This window comes from Mesoplodon mirus (assembly GCF_964341445.2).
Source record: "Mesoplodon mirus genome assembly, chromosome: 12".
NCBI classification, from domain to species: Eukaryota; Metazoa; Chordata; class Mammalia; order Artiodactyla; family Ziphiidae; genus Mesoplodon; species Mesoplodon mirus.
Genome location: NC_138988.1, coordinates 105,629,579 through 105,644,204, shown reverse-complemented (window position 1 = coordinate 105,644,204; position 14,626 = coordinate 105,629,579). Strand labels below are relative to the sequence as shown.

The 14,626-nt window shown below is 49.7% G+C and overlaps 1 long non-coding RNA gene across 1 annotated transcript in view; it reads right to left on the bottom strand.

The window, feature by feature from the left end:
* Positions 1–1,015: 1,015 nt before the first annotated feature.
* The window catches only part of LOC309814034, a 73,210-nt gene continuing 59,599 nt past the window's right edge, over positions 1,016–14,626 (bottom strand). The window contains exon 4 of the long non-coding RNA XR_014295590.1: positions 1,016–1,283. This is a non-coding gene — a long non-coding RNA (uncharacterized lncRNA). The remainder of the gene's footprint in view (positions 1,284–14,626) is intronic.

The following is a 14,626-nucleotide window of genomic DNA, read 5'->3' as shown; positions in this document are numbered from 1 at the left end:
GTTTCAGTGTAAGCAGCTGAGTATTGCCAGGACTCACATCTCTGCACCTCTTTCACCCTCTCCCTCATGGTTGCAAGACAGTTGCTGCAGCTCCAACCGTCACATTCACATTCAAGGCAGGACCAAAAGACCACATCAGCCACATCTGCCCCCTTTTATCAGGAAAGAAGCAGCATTCCTAGAGATCCACAGCAGCTTTGGGCTTATCATCTGTCACTGCAACCAGTATGTCATCCCTGGTCACAAGGGAGGCTAGAAAGGTAAGTACCTGGGTCTCTTCCTCCCCGTCACTTCTTGTGGTTCCTCTAGCGAGGATGTGGGGAGGAATACAGCGTAGGTAACAGGTTCCAGGTAAATGTCAGTGTCACTGCCTTCACTGAACACACTTGCTCTCTCTGTGCTCAGCAAGTGAAGTTAGTTTGGAGGGGTGGCTGTGAAGCTGCTGGCTTTTCCAGTGTTGACCGTGATAAATCCTTGTTATTCTGAAGACACCAGGGTCATCATTTTCCTCCCCTGGAGGACGTCTGTTGCCAGACGCCCTTGGATATTAGCAAAGAATGGCCAAGAGCAAAGGAAAAGTGAAGCAGCATCTGTCATGTGCTCTACGCACTGGAAATGCTGAGCCTCAGGCGAAAAAATGGAAATAAATGGTTAAAATGAGGAGGCGCAATCATCCCCCTGTGCTGATGTCCCCTGTTTAGCTGAAAAGAACAACTTGAAGAAAAGTGAGTGTCGGGCATTCACTGTAAGATAGAGAGCCTGTTATGAAGTCAAACCTGGGATGCGACACTTTTATTTTGCTGGGTCGCCTCCGCTTTTAGGGTCTCTGTGTTCAGGGCCAAACTTCGGAAAAATTAAACTTTGGGCAAAACAGGTGGAGAAATGTTTGCATTTGAGAGACTTCATCAGTCCTGGGGTTTCCACAGTGCCCGGGCAAAAAGAGAAATACCCCCTCCCCAGCCCCTCAGAGGCCTCATTAAGGTTTTACACTCAAACAAGCTCATTGTATGCTCTTAAGAGTTAAGAATTTAATAAAGTTTAAGATAATTTTCCAAAATGAAGGAAGAAGAACCATGTGTTCAGAAAGTGTTCGGGTGAATGGGCTTCAGACGTGCATGTCACCTGGGGATTAAGGAGGCTCAGTCTTCATTCCTCTTGCTTGGGGACTGGTTCCTGGAAGGCACAGCAGAAACCCCACAGCAGATCGTCGGCCCGGGAACGAGGAGGGGATGAACCGGACGGACAGAGCCAAGACACGAGGAAGAGTTGGGGGAGCGTCGCTCCTGAAATGGGCAAGCAGAACAGAGGGAAGGCAGTGACTTGTCTAGTAAAAGCCCCTCACCCACGGGGGCTGAAACCGAGGTCGGAAAGGTCAGAGGCTGTCCCAGAGTCAGAACAAGGCAGAAACCAGAGCAACGCCAAGCCCTCGGGGACGGGGTGGACCAGCCAAGGGAGCCAGGGTAGGGGGCTGTGTGTCCGGGAACCAGAAACAGTGCAGAGCTGAGTGGGGACCCTTCAAGGCTAGTGCCCAGCGCTCGGGGCTCCGGGTCCCTCTGCGTCCAGAACCCCAGCCTGTAGCTTCACGTTCTCATACCTCAGGCTACCCCGCAGCCATAAATCCATCCCAATGTCCTATAATTCAGCCCACATTTCTTCATACACAAAACGCCATCAAATTCCACGCCAAAAATAACTCAGTTACTGTCACTGGCAATACGTCACTTGTTATTCGGGTTTGGAAGCCTCTCAATGGGGTCCTACCAGTCCTGCCCCTTTGGGTTTACGGTCACCTCCCCGGAGGAGAAAGCAGGTGTAAGTTCAGGATGAAAGAGCTCTGATTTCCCTTAGCATCTTGCTGCCTGCCTCAGGCTCAGGGGCCCACGAGCCACAGACCTGTCAGCTGGGATGTGAGTCTGTCTGTCTGTCCATGAGGAGAAATCCCTCCCATCTCACAGTTTGACTTTCGGCTCGTAATCCACGCTAGCAAGGTTTCTCCTTACTGCATCTGTGCCTTTATTACGGGACCTTGATCAGTTCTGCAGTAGGCGGGGTATGAGCAAATGAAGCCAGGGAGCACCCCGAGCTGCTCAGACCACGGTGTGCACTGCCGAGATGGGGATAAGCCGCCAGAGCGACGGGCCTCACGCGGGGACAGTGCCAGCCTGGCATGCGCGGGGCAGGAGGGGCCGGGCCATGTGTCCATCCAGCTCCAGAGGACGGGAGGGCAGCCCAGGTTGGTGCAGGGCCCAGTCTCCAACATTCCACTTCTGGCCTGGAAACTCAGCACTTCCAGAAGATTAGTTGAGAGACGGGCACAGAACGGTGCCTGAGGATAGGAAGCAACATTTCAGAATCTTCCACATCATCCCCAGGCAGGAACGGTGCAGCCTGGGCTTCCACGGAGGCACTGGGAAACCCAGGTGGTCACGGCTCCCGGACGGCTGAGGTCCCTCCAGCTCCAGCCTCGGGGGCACCCTTAGCTTGTTCCCAGCGATCCGTCCTGTGCACCAGAGAAACAGCGGGAAGCACAGCCTGCGTCCGTTTCTTGCTTCTGCATTCATGGCCCCGTCCTACTCCCCCTACTTTCTGAGGGAGGACGTCCCACAGACACAAGTCTGACCCCAGGGACTTGCCGGCCTGCCAAGCCGTGGGTCACAATCTGACATTTCCTTCTGCCCACATGTGTTGGAACTTCACCTTAAGAAGAAGAGAAAGAAGGCTGTGGACCACAGACAGATGCTTCATGTATACTTGAGAAGGCATGGGAACTTTTAACCCATATTGATTATAAGAGTATGGGGAAACCTGAAATACACTTTGGAAATAGATATATACACCCCTCCATACACAAATATTCCACATATATTTTTTCATATCATGATACTTGGATTTACAATAAGAAATACATACTTGGTTTTCATCCTGATTCTGGAACAGAGCTCCTAAACCTGAATTTCCTGAGTGTTGAGTTGGTGACGGTGCCTTTTGTCTTGTTAAAGAGGTGACTTTGGAAGCATCTGAGGAGGGGGCCGGTGGCCAGGAGAACCCACCATCATTAGAGGGATAGAAGTTTCAGTCTCACCTCCTGACCCCGGGGACAGGGGAGGGGCCGGAGGTTGAATCAGTCGCCAATGGCCAGTGATCTAATCAATCGTGCCCATCTAAGGAAGCCTCCATAAACCCCAAAAGGACAGGTCTGGAGAGCTCCCGGGTTGGGGAACTTGAGGTCACCTGGGGACAGCGGTACCTGGGCAGAGCAGGGAAGCTTGCCCCCTCCCTTCCCCATACCTCTCCTACTTCCTGAGACACATCCTTTATAATAAACGGGTGATCTAGTTAATCGCATGTTTCTCTGAGCTCTGTGAGCTGCTCTAACAAACTGACTGAACCCGAGGTGGGGGGTCCGGGGAGCCCCTGATCTACAGCCAGCTGGTCAGGAGCACAGGTGACGACCTGGGCTTGTGACCGGCGTCTGGGGTGGGGCCGTCCTGTGCGGCCGAGCCCATACCCTGCGGGCTGTGATACTCTCACAGGGCAGAGGGTGTCAGAACTGTGAGGACCCGCCGGACCCCAGCAAGCTCGCACATTCGGTCGGAAGAACGCACGCCGGTACCCACATGCAAGCTAGAGCATCAGAGCATCTGAGATCAGACATCTCATGGGTCAGACACTCTTTAAAACAGTCTGCTGAGCTGTCTGTGCATTTGCATTTTTCTGAGAAGTCTGTATCTTTCATCCGATTCTCAGAGGGGTTCACGTCCTTGGAATGTTTACATCAACCAACTCAACACCTTTATCTGAGCCATTCTGTTGATACTAGTAACACAATAAAAAGGTGAAAATGGGGCTTCCCTGGTGGCGCAGTGGTTGAGAATCTGCCTGCCAATGCAGGAGACACGGGTTCGAGCCCTGATCTGGGAAGATCCCACATGCCGCAGAGCAACTGGGCCCGTGAGCCACAACTACTGAGCCTGCGCGTCTGGAGCCTGTGCTCTGCAACAAGAGAGACCGCGACAGTGAGAGGCCCGCGCACCGCGATGAAGAGTGGACCCCGCTCGCCGCAACTAGAGAAAGCATCTCGCACAGAAATGAAGACCCAACACAGCAAAAATAAATAAATTAATTAATTTTAAAAAAGGTTAAAATGACCCTAACTTTTACACTATTTGATGTGATTTGGTAAAAATCTTATTTATAGACTTTTAACAATAATTTCCGTTTGAACTTTAAATAATAGAACTAGACTTTGATACTTATGTCTAGCTATTTAGGAAAACGTACGAAATAATATTTTTATTCTTTTGAAAGTGAATGGATACTTAACAGGGTCTTAAGACAATTAGCTCTCTTTAAAAGTCATAAGCAAATGCCTGTATTTTTTCTTAACTTAAATTACCAAATCCTTTCTTTTGCTGGTAGTTCAAGGTGAACCCATTCAACTTCTGTCTAAATCCCTACACTGTCAACTGTAAGACCTTAAGCCAATCGGTTTATTGTACAAATGCAGACAGTTAACCAGATGCCAGGGACCAAACCAGGTAACAGCTGATGTTGAAGACAGTTGATATCAATGCTGGATAATCTTATCGTCAAGAATAGGGCAAGGGGAAGGATGTGTCCTGTAGACCAGACAGAGGACACCGTCTGCTGTGCTGGCGGTTGGAGGAGCGTAGCTGCCTGAGTGCAGGTGAACGGGCCCAGGTGACCGCGAGTCCAGGACCCTGACACGGTCATACGCTCGTGCCCACTCCCATCCTTCTGTTCCTTCACGTCTCTGCAGGAAGCCCTCCTCACTCCCCACCCCACCGTCCCCGCTAAGGGCCAGGATGTAATTTACAGCATCCCCTGTCACCGCACCTTTGATGCTGCTCTGTAATTATCTCCCACTTGCTTCCAATCCTGGCTGCAAGCCCCTGCTCGGAGGATTCTGACACAAGTTTGGAGTTCAAGAGATGCTCTTGTCTGAAGGAAAGGAGGGTCCATTTATAAATCATGAGCAAATAGAAAAATATAGGGAACCAAGCATGCATTTGAAAACTGCCTCATCTTTCTTGAATTGAAGCCCCAATTCAAGGATTTTTAAGTGCTTTCCATGAACACAGCAGAGATGCCTGAGCCCCGTCTCTGCACCCACGAGCGACCAGACGCCCATCACTCATCCCCGTCGGGCCCCAGCCCTGGGCGACAGATGTGCCCCTGCAGCCTGCGGGTTCCTCTGTGCTTGTCGACAGGGAGCCTTGCCCAGCAAGTGATTTGTACACTTTTCAACTTCCTTGACAATTCAAGCCCCTGTGTGGCATGTTTGCATCTCAGGGGACAGGTTTCGGGCACCAGGAGACAGTCACCCTTTAGCATCATCAGCTAATCAGCCGGCAGTGTTTCCAAAGGGCCTTCGAAGCCTCTGCGGCAGAGGCAGGAAGAACAGCAAGGTCCAAGTCTCTGTTAATCAAACAAAAGCAACACTGCCCGGAGCCGTCAGCTCCTGGGCTTCCCCGCCAGGACAGCAGACCCACCGAGAGGGGCCACCACTCAAGGTCACCAGAGGGTGGCCTGGAAGAGCGTCCCGACCTGGAGACGGCGAGATGCCCCAAAGCGCCGAATACAGAGGTTCAGAGTTTTCAACGAGCCCACGAGAAGCTCTGCTGTCCAGTGGCGAGTCCAGCTCCCCGCGTCGCCCCGGCCCATGAGCGGGCTGTGTCTTCGACCTCGGCCTCCAATCCCCCCGCCCCAGCCTGTCCCTGGCGTCCCCCTGCTGCCCGGCCCCATGCACCCTCCTCTCTCTCCTCTCACGTCGCGATCAGATCAAAGGCTGCGCTGAGATCAATAAATCACGTCTAATGGGAAAAGCGGTCCGTCGTGTCGCTGCTTTGGCTGGACTGCAGGGCGGGGAGGGTGTGTACTGGGGGAGGAGGGCACGGGGCTCCTGCTGGGACCCAAGGCCTCTTGGTTCAGCCCGGCACCTCCGCCGCGCCCTCGGGGTCAGGCTCTGCGCAAGGCGCTGAGGACGAGGAGGGGGCCGCACCCAGCTGCTCTCAGGCTGCGGGCGAGCCTCTGGGTCTCGCTGTGCAAATTCAGGGCAGCGGTCGGTTGAGGAAAGGAGACTCCGGTCTCCCCTGGCTCTCGGGGCGGGGGAGGGGGAGGGCCTGGCCTGTAGCAACCTCTGTTCCAGGCTCCCTCACCCATACCCAGCCGCTTGGAGGCCTCCCCTCCGTCCCCAGGGCTCAGGGTCCCTCCTCACCCGGCCCCCTCCTGCCTCAGCCTCTGCCCGCGTCAGGAGTCCAGAATCTATTTTCCCGGGTTTGTTTCCAACTCAGATCTTCCAGGGCCCACGTGGTGTCGGGGTTTCTTCATGCTCAGTCGGGTCACGGCAGCTTCTTGAGCTACAGAGATTTCTCCAGCAGATTTTCTTCCTAATTTTGTTTCACTTTGGTCAGTAAAACAGGAGGAATCTGTTTAACGTTTTCCTGAAATCCCATTGACCAGAGGTTCCCAGACGTGTTAGACAATATCGCCAGGGCCTTAAGTGTACCACCACTAATTCACCAGGTGCACACGGTTTACTGGCAAATACACAAGATTTGCCTGAAAGCGATCGGACAAGTTTAAAAGCATGGGTGGGAAACTGTCCCCCAAAGAGCAAGGCATTAGTTGTCCGTCCCATCTAAGCTGACAACATTTATTCAAGACCGACGTGGAGAATCACGGTGAACTTGACGCAGGAGGAGGGATGGGGGCTTTCTAATCGTCCTTCTGTTCGTTCGTTGAATGTTTACAAGAGTCTGGGGTTGAATCTGATTGATGCACAACGTCAAAGCACAGAATTCTTGCTTCTTACGCACAGACTGCCCCCCTCCATGCAGGGGGTCTCAACTGAGGGTGACCATGGCCTCAGGGGACAGTTTTGTCCTCACAACTTGCGGCTGGGGGCAGGGGTGTTACCGCGTCTAGTGAGCAGAGGCCGGGGGCATCCTAGACGTCCCGCAGCACACAGGACCGCCCACCAGGAAGGGTTCCCCCGCCCCTAATGCCGGCAGAGCACAGCCTGCTCCAAGGAACCGCCAACCTGCACGGTGCCCTGTGTTTCGCTTGTCCTGTCCCACAACCTCATCGCCTCCATGTCACCCGGATGCATTCACTTGTCCCCACGGGAAGACCATCCTGACTTCTGTCCACGCTGGGGCCCAACGGCTCCCCGCCTCCTCTTCTGGGCCAGCAGAGTCCCCTGACCACTCTAGCCCATGCTGCTGGCACAAGAGGACCGTCCAGACTTGGACAAGATTTTTCATTTCATTGTGAGGCTCAGAGAAGTGAGTTGAATGGTTCCATCTAGCAACACGAGTATGGCTCCACAGCCCCTGGACGGGCAGACTCATCACCCTGGACCAGCCACAGAACGTGTAGACAACCTCTTTCTGAAGGACACCTGCACCTGCCACACTCAGGGCCTCCTGGCGAGAGTCATCTCCTGTGTAGACTATGACACACAGACCACCTTGCTGCCCTGGCCACGCTGACTGGCCCAAAGGTGACCCAGAAGAAAGCCTGGACTAACAGGTCTGCTCACAAGAGTTCTCAGTACAGTGATGGACTGGACTGTTTGTGCTGCGTGTGGACAAGGACCCGCACAGCAGAGAAGCATGGAGCAGGTGGTGGGCAGGGTCCACAGATGCACGGATATCGGGGGCAGAAACATGATGCAGAAGGAAGACAGCTCTGCTGTGTACGCTTGTGCATCCCCCAGATGGAGAACCCTCACTGGCTCCCAGCAGGTGTGTAAAGACTGACTTAGGAACAGGGTGCTGTGCGTCAGCAGAGAGGGAGGCCCAGGGCAGCGTCTGGCGTGTGTGCAAGTCCTAGTCCAGGAACTGCCGGCCCTGCTGTTGAGCGGATGACGGGGGGACCGGTCCCTGGAGGCCTCACATCCTTCACAGCATCCTTGCTTCCCTGAGGCCGAGCTGGGCCTCTGTAGGGGCTGCTTCCTGCTCTTTGCTTCTTACCTATGCAATTTCAAAACAAAATGACAGTAGCTGGGGTCCTCTGAGAGTCTCTTGAAATGCAAAAAAATGCATCAAAGAGAGAAGGCCTGATCCTCAAGCTGCAGAGATTTTACGATGAGAGGAGGCCCCCACTGCATGGCCGCCCTGGGTTAATCTCCAGGACGTCCTGGCTTTCCTTCTAGTTGATGACTTGGATTAACAATGGGACAAAATCTCCTAGTGGGACTAGAAGAAAGAAAAAATATTTTAAAATGGTTTTTCCCTCCCCTGCTCCAGCCACAGGGTGCGTCTTGCCAGATGGAATACAAGAATTTCTGTAGCTCCCCTTGCGCGATATAAACAAGACTGAGGATTCGATGAGCCCTGCCCCAGCCGAGACCCGGGACAGACCACAGCTCTGTGCCAGCCCATCCCGAATGAGTCAGAGGACTTGAAGCAGCCTATCATCAAAACATGATTTATTCTGAGGCCCTGAGCCCACAGCAAAACATTGGATAATATCTAGCTTATTAATAAGAGATGAAAGTGTTATTTTTAAATTAGGTTAACCTAGAAAAATGTTGACTCAGTTTTGGGTTACTAAGATGACCAGGACTGTACACACTGACCACTCACCTGTGTGTGTGCTCAGCTGTGCTCAAGCCAACAGGCACAGACCTACTCTCCTAACTCCTGCTGGTGGCTGAATGGACACACATGATGTAGGTCAGAGTCTCCTCTGGGAACAAAATGCATTTCTCTTTCCTCTTAGAAAACATCGAAATCCACTCCCAACACTGTGCAAACCATGGCCCGTAAGGATGTTACAGGATATTAACAGGTTGGGCTCTGACTGCAGCTTCACATGGAGTTACCATCTGCTCACGCCCCTCTTCGGTTTCCTTTGATGGGAGGATGGATGGTGAACAAAGGCACAACACAGGATTGCTGTTAGTTGTTGCAGCAGGATCTTACTTAGGAATTCAGTTCTCTGTTCCCACACAGGACTAACTTAGAGTGAGGCAGATTACCAAGAAAATCTTTTTTCAGAAAAAAATTCCCTCTACTTCCTTTAAATAATTTCAGCAGCCTTGACAATTAAATAGACAAGAGAGTATTATCTGTCCACATTGCAGATGGGGAATTGGGGTGAGAAGAGCCATCACCACAGAACACTTTCCTGTGGATTCTGGGAACCCAATTTCCTCATTCTAATTTCAGTGTGATGACCCAGGTAACATGTATTTCATTATCTGAGTGGGTTAAAAGAGACCAGAGAAAAGAAATAAAACTTCTAATTCAAAATTTTTGCTATAGGACTTTCACTTCTGGCTCTAGTGGAGGAGCCTGTGTCAATTCAACCATCTTGCTAAGAACAAGTATAAAATCTGGACAAAGTGCAAAACAAGTTGTTGAAAGACAATGAACAGCAACTGAGTCAGCCAGGACTTGAGAGACCAAGAGCTCAGAGAAGAGGAAACCACAGCAGAGCACCACGTTCTTCCTTGCTTTTCCTACTGAAGCATTCGCTATATCCTAAGTGGAGAAAGCAGAGACTCAGTGCATTCACAGGGTGTCAGATCAGAGTCCTGGGTTCCCAAGGCAACAGCACTGGAGAAGCCAAGAATTTGGAAAAATGGAAACCACAGGGAAGTGAGCACAGCATCCTGCGGTGCGCTTCACCTCCAAGCCTTTGCCAATTCCTAACCTGTGTACAATCAGAGTCCAAGGAACCAACAGGAGAATGTCAGCTAAGAGGCCACAAAACTGAGCAGAGCTGCCATAAAACTCATGGTACTAGAGAGAAAAGAGAGACCTCTGAGGGCTGGGCCCCGGAGGCAAGGGGAGACTAGGAATGGTGCTGTCCACAGGAACCTGGACTGTCTCAGTCCCTGATGGGACCAAGGTGATCTGAGCCCATAGAACTCCCCGTTAGAAGGAAAGTAAATCCCATGAAAAATAAAGATAACATCATTCAGAGACTATACAATTTTTATCCACAATATCTAGCATCCAATCATAAATTATCAGGAGTGCTAGTAAATAGGGCCAAATAAATGAAAACTAGGAGAAACTTGTAGACAATAGAAACAGCCCCTTGGGTGATCTAGGTGTTGCTGTTATCCGACAGAATGTTTAAATAGCTCTGGTTAATAGCTAAGAGAATAGGTGGCAAAGACACAGAACTGATATTTTTTAAAAAGCTATAAAAAATAAAATGCTAGAAATGAAATATATAATTACCACAGTGAAGAATGCAGAGATGTGCTCAGCAGGGAACTCAGCAGAGCAGTGGAGAGAATGAGTGGAAACAGGTTCATAGAAAGACTGACCAAAGAGAAAAAAATGATGGAAAATATATATGAGAGCATAAGAAACACATGACACTGTGGGAAGGTGTAACATACATGTAACTGGAGTTCCAGGGGGAGGGACAGAGAAAAGGAGCAGAAGCAATATTTGAAGACGAATTGGCCAAGAAGTTCCCCAAATGGTCCAAACATGAACCCACAGATTTAAGAAGCTCTACAAAATTGAAGCAGGATAAATACAAAAGGAGAGAAACACACTTAGATGCATCTGAGTTACATTGGGCTAAAAACATCACAGGTCAACATGTCAAAAACCAAAACCAAAAAGAATCTTCAAAACAGCCAGGGGTGAGAGCAACATGCAAGGGAGCAAACCTTGTACTTACAACTCACTTAAAAAAAAAAAAAAAAAAAAAAAAGGAATCCATAAGATGGTGAAATAACATCTTTAAAACGCAGAAAGAAAATGGTTGCCAAGTTCCAGACGTAGAAAAATATCTTTTAAATGAAGGCCAAATAAGGTATTTAGTTAAATCTGTCCATGTGTAACATAGCAGACAAAGCTGTAAATATGCATTAAAAACACTGTTTGTGCCATACAGTCCTCTGCTAACACCCATGCTCCTTCCCACCAGCCTACAGGCCTACAAGGAAACAGCTGAGGTAGGAAACCACGAGTTATTTTTAAGAGCAACCAACCAATTCCTCTCCTGTTCTTGCTCCAGTTTACAACTGCCAGCCAACTTTTACCTTTGTCTTTAAATATATAAAATGCTTGGGGGCTTCCCTGGCGGCGCAGTGGTTGAGAGTCCGCCTGCCAATGCAGGGGACACGGGTTCGTGCCCCAGTCTGGGAAGATCCCACATGCTGCGGAGCGGCTGGGCCCGTGAGCCATGGCTGCTGAGCTTGCATGTCCGGAGCCTGTGCTCCTCAGCGGGAGAGGCCACAACAGTGAGAGGCCCGCGTGAGAGGTACCGCAAAAAAAAAAAAAAAAAAAAAAAAAAAAAAAAAAAATATATATATATATATATATAAAATGCTGTGCCTAAGAAACTATGTCCCTATATAAGTAAACTTCTGTGGTGATTCAAAAACATGAGAAAAATGAATTTAACTCTTTCACCTGGTACCACCTAGTCGCTGAGGCGGGCAGCAGTGCCTTGCCCCCTCTCTCTACATGACCTTCCTAATGTTCCGGACACAGAAAGCTCAGGAGTGAGGTGTGGCCCTGAATAAAGGCATAAATCATTTTCTGGAGATGCATTGCCCGTTGAGGGCTATGTGGAGACCGTCTGAAAACCTTTCCCTAATAAAGTCCACAGGGCGCGAGGGAACGATCACGGGCTTTGGCAGCAACCAGATCTTTTAGATGACTCTCCATGTTAACCACTTCCCAGCTGAATGACCGAAGCACTGAGCCTCTCTGAGCCTTGTTTTCTCCGTCTTCTAAATGGGAATATGAATACCCACCTCAAAGAGTTGGGGAGATTAAATTAGATCAGGAATCTGAAGTCCTGAGTGCAGTGCATGAGCTGTACTTGGCCCCCAAATAGCAGGTATCGTTTTTACTACGCAGGTGTGTCGGTGTGTCCGGTGGGAGGAAAGTGCTGAATGACAAAGCACTGAGTGGGAAAAACGAGAGCTAAGTCCGTCCTCACTGGAGAATGGTGAGGAGTGGGGCTGAGCGCTAACAAAAGAACGTGGTATTTTCACGGCAAGTTCCCTCTTCGGCGGGCTGTGAAGTTTGGTTGCCTTAGAGATGGTGCAGTCATTAGCCACCAGCAAAAATAAGCACGCTGTGGAGAATTTAGAGGAAAATGCATTTAATTAAGTACCATCTGAGCCACCCACGCTGTGAACAAGGAATCTGGCAACAAGTGTGTCATGGTTGCCAAGTTCCTGCCAAACGTTGTTTTCCTAAGTTCGTGTGTTGGTTTTTTCCTGACCAAGACCTGAACAAAGAACTCCAGATGGCAACATGGAGAGAGGAAGCCCGTCCCCACAGACCAGAAGTCTCCCAGAGCCCCGAGAAGATTGGAAAAAACTTTAACAATATTTCCCCTGGATGGAGGAAGGGCGTGGGTACCGCAGCAAGCGCAAAGTACGGAATGATGACTAAACTCTAGGGCGAATCCCCTGAGGATGCCAGTCGTGTTTTTTCATTTTGAATGTGCCCTTCCCCCTCCCCCCCCCCAGGGGCCTCTGCAAAGTGCAAGTTCTCACCAAGTGCTGGTGAGGCCTGGACAGGTCACTCAGAAAGCTCAGAGCACACGTGGCAGTGTAAAGCATGAGGACTGAGCACTTCACATGTGTGTAAACTTTAGTCCTTGCAACGGAGCCATGGCAACCGATTATCACCCTCAGGTTTTAGCAGAAGCTCCATCTCAGAGAATTTCAAGAGTTTGCCTGTGAACACAGAGCTGGCCTCCAAACAAGGCCTGTTTGAAGTCAAAGGTCATATTCTAGCACTGCACTGAGAAACTGGGCAAAGTTCTAAAAAGTCCACCTTGACATGAATTGGTAACTAAGAAAACAATGCATAAGATTAAGCCCGGCCAATAGGGAAAGACAGGCCAGTATGAGAATATAGGTCAAGAAACTCAAATACCTACTGTGTTGGGAAATCACAGGACATTCTGTGTAATGAAGAAATTTGGTGTCATAGGGTCAGAAGTAAAAACATTCCAAAACGTCACGGAGGGCCCAGTGTTTGACGCAGCCCTGTCCACCAGGGGAGCAGTTTCCCTACATGCGGTTTTAAAGCCTCGTGCAGCCTCAGGCAGGGCTGTGGTTTGTACAGCCTTCTTTCTCCTTAGCTGATAGAAAATGTGGGTGTGAAAGTTGCAAGTATAAATGTGGAATCTGTTTAGTCCCTTGTTAAATTTTCTCCTAGGTGTCGGGTGGAATGCCAAAGAGAGACAATGACAGAAATCTTGTTTTTGTAAGTCTTTGGAGATAGAAGATACTGGAGTGTAGATGTGGAAAGTACTTCCGAGGGAGCTGCCCGTGCGATCCTGTCCCATCGGGGTGACTTACCTCCACTCCAGGGTCCCCAACATCATCTAGACCCATCATTCATGAACTGAAGGCTCCCACTTCTCTCCCAAATGTCTCTACTGAGCTGCAAAGCCAGTACTAAGTTAGCTTCCAAACAACTCCCATTATATGTGGCAAAGAGTTGAAGTTCAATAGATCCAAAGTCAAGCTCATCATCGTGTAAACGTCCAAATGTCCAAATACGTTCTCACTTGGGTGTCCCCCCCTCCACATTCAGGTCCTCTAACAGCCGTGGGAGCTGGAGACACAAGGGTCATCTTTCATACGTCTCTCTGTCTCCCTCCAAATCCAATCAGCCCCTAGTTCCGCCGGGTTCATCTTTGGATACTTCCTGATTTCTCTCTGTTTCCAGGACCACTCTTAGTTCATCTTTATTCCTCACCTGAAATAAACCAAGTCTCCCCATCATCCTCCCTGCGGTGTTGTTCCGACAAAATCCACTCTCCACACTGCATCCAGAGGGGTCTTCGTGAAACTGAATCTGGTCCTATTACTTCAATGTTAAAAAGCTTTAACGTTTTCTCCAGACACTTCTGTATAAAATCCAAGTCTTCACGTGCCATGCAAGATCCTTCATGATCTGCCATCTCCTTATCTCTCCATTTTTGACCCTTGTCATTCCTACATTGTTATTTCAAATGGTCTACAATAGATAGAAAGACAGGTAGATAGAGGAAAGATAGATAGATAGATAGATAGATAGATAGATAGATTGATAGATAATAAATAGATGATAGATGATAAGTAGAAAAGTAGGTGATAGATGAATAGATAACTACACAGATGATTGCTGATAGATAGGAAGGGAGGGAGAAAGAGAGGGAGGAAGACCGCATGTCTGCTGGTGAAGCTGCAGCAGTGGAGTTCTGTGCACCCACAGACGCAGGCAAACAGTGTGGACAATGGGAAGGTCAGAGCCAACACACGGCCAGCAGAGTCGGTCCATCTTGAGAAGAAAGTTCTGGTCTGATCCCATGGATGGTGAGGTCTGAAGAAGCCCAGCCTCCTGGTGCAAATGCTGAGAAGAGTGAAAGGAAAGCAAGAGAAGAACTTAATAAGGGAGAGAAGAACACAAGATGGGAAACATGAGAGCAACAGCTGCAGAGCAGAGAGAAAAGAAGCATTCACACTGAACCTGGAGAAGAGGATGCATCAGTTACTAAAGACACAGGAGTGAGAACAGCCCAGAATCCAGGATACACACTCCTGGTTGGGATGGACTAACAGGGACCAGAGTCACCCTCCTGCCTTAAACAACAACAGCCACAAAAAGGAAAATAT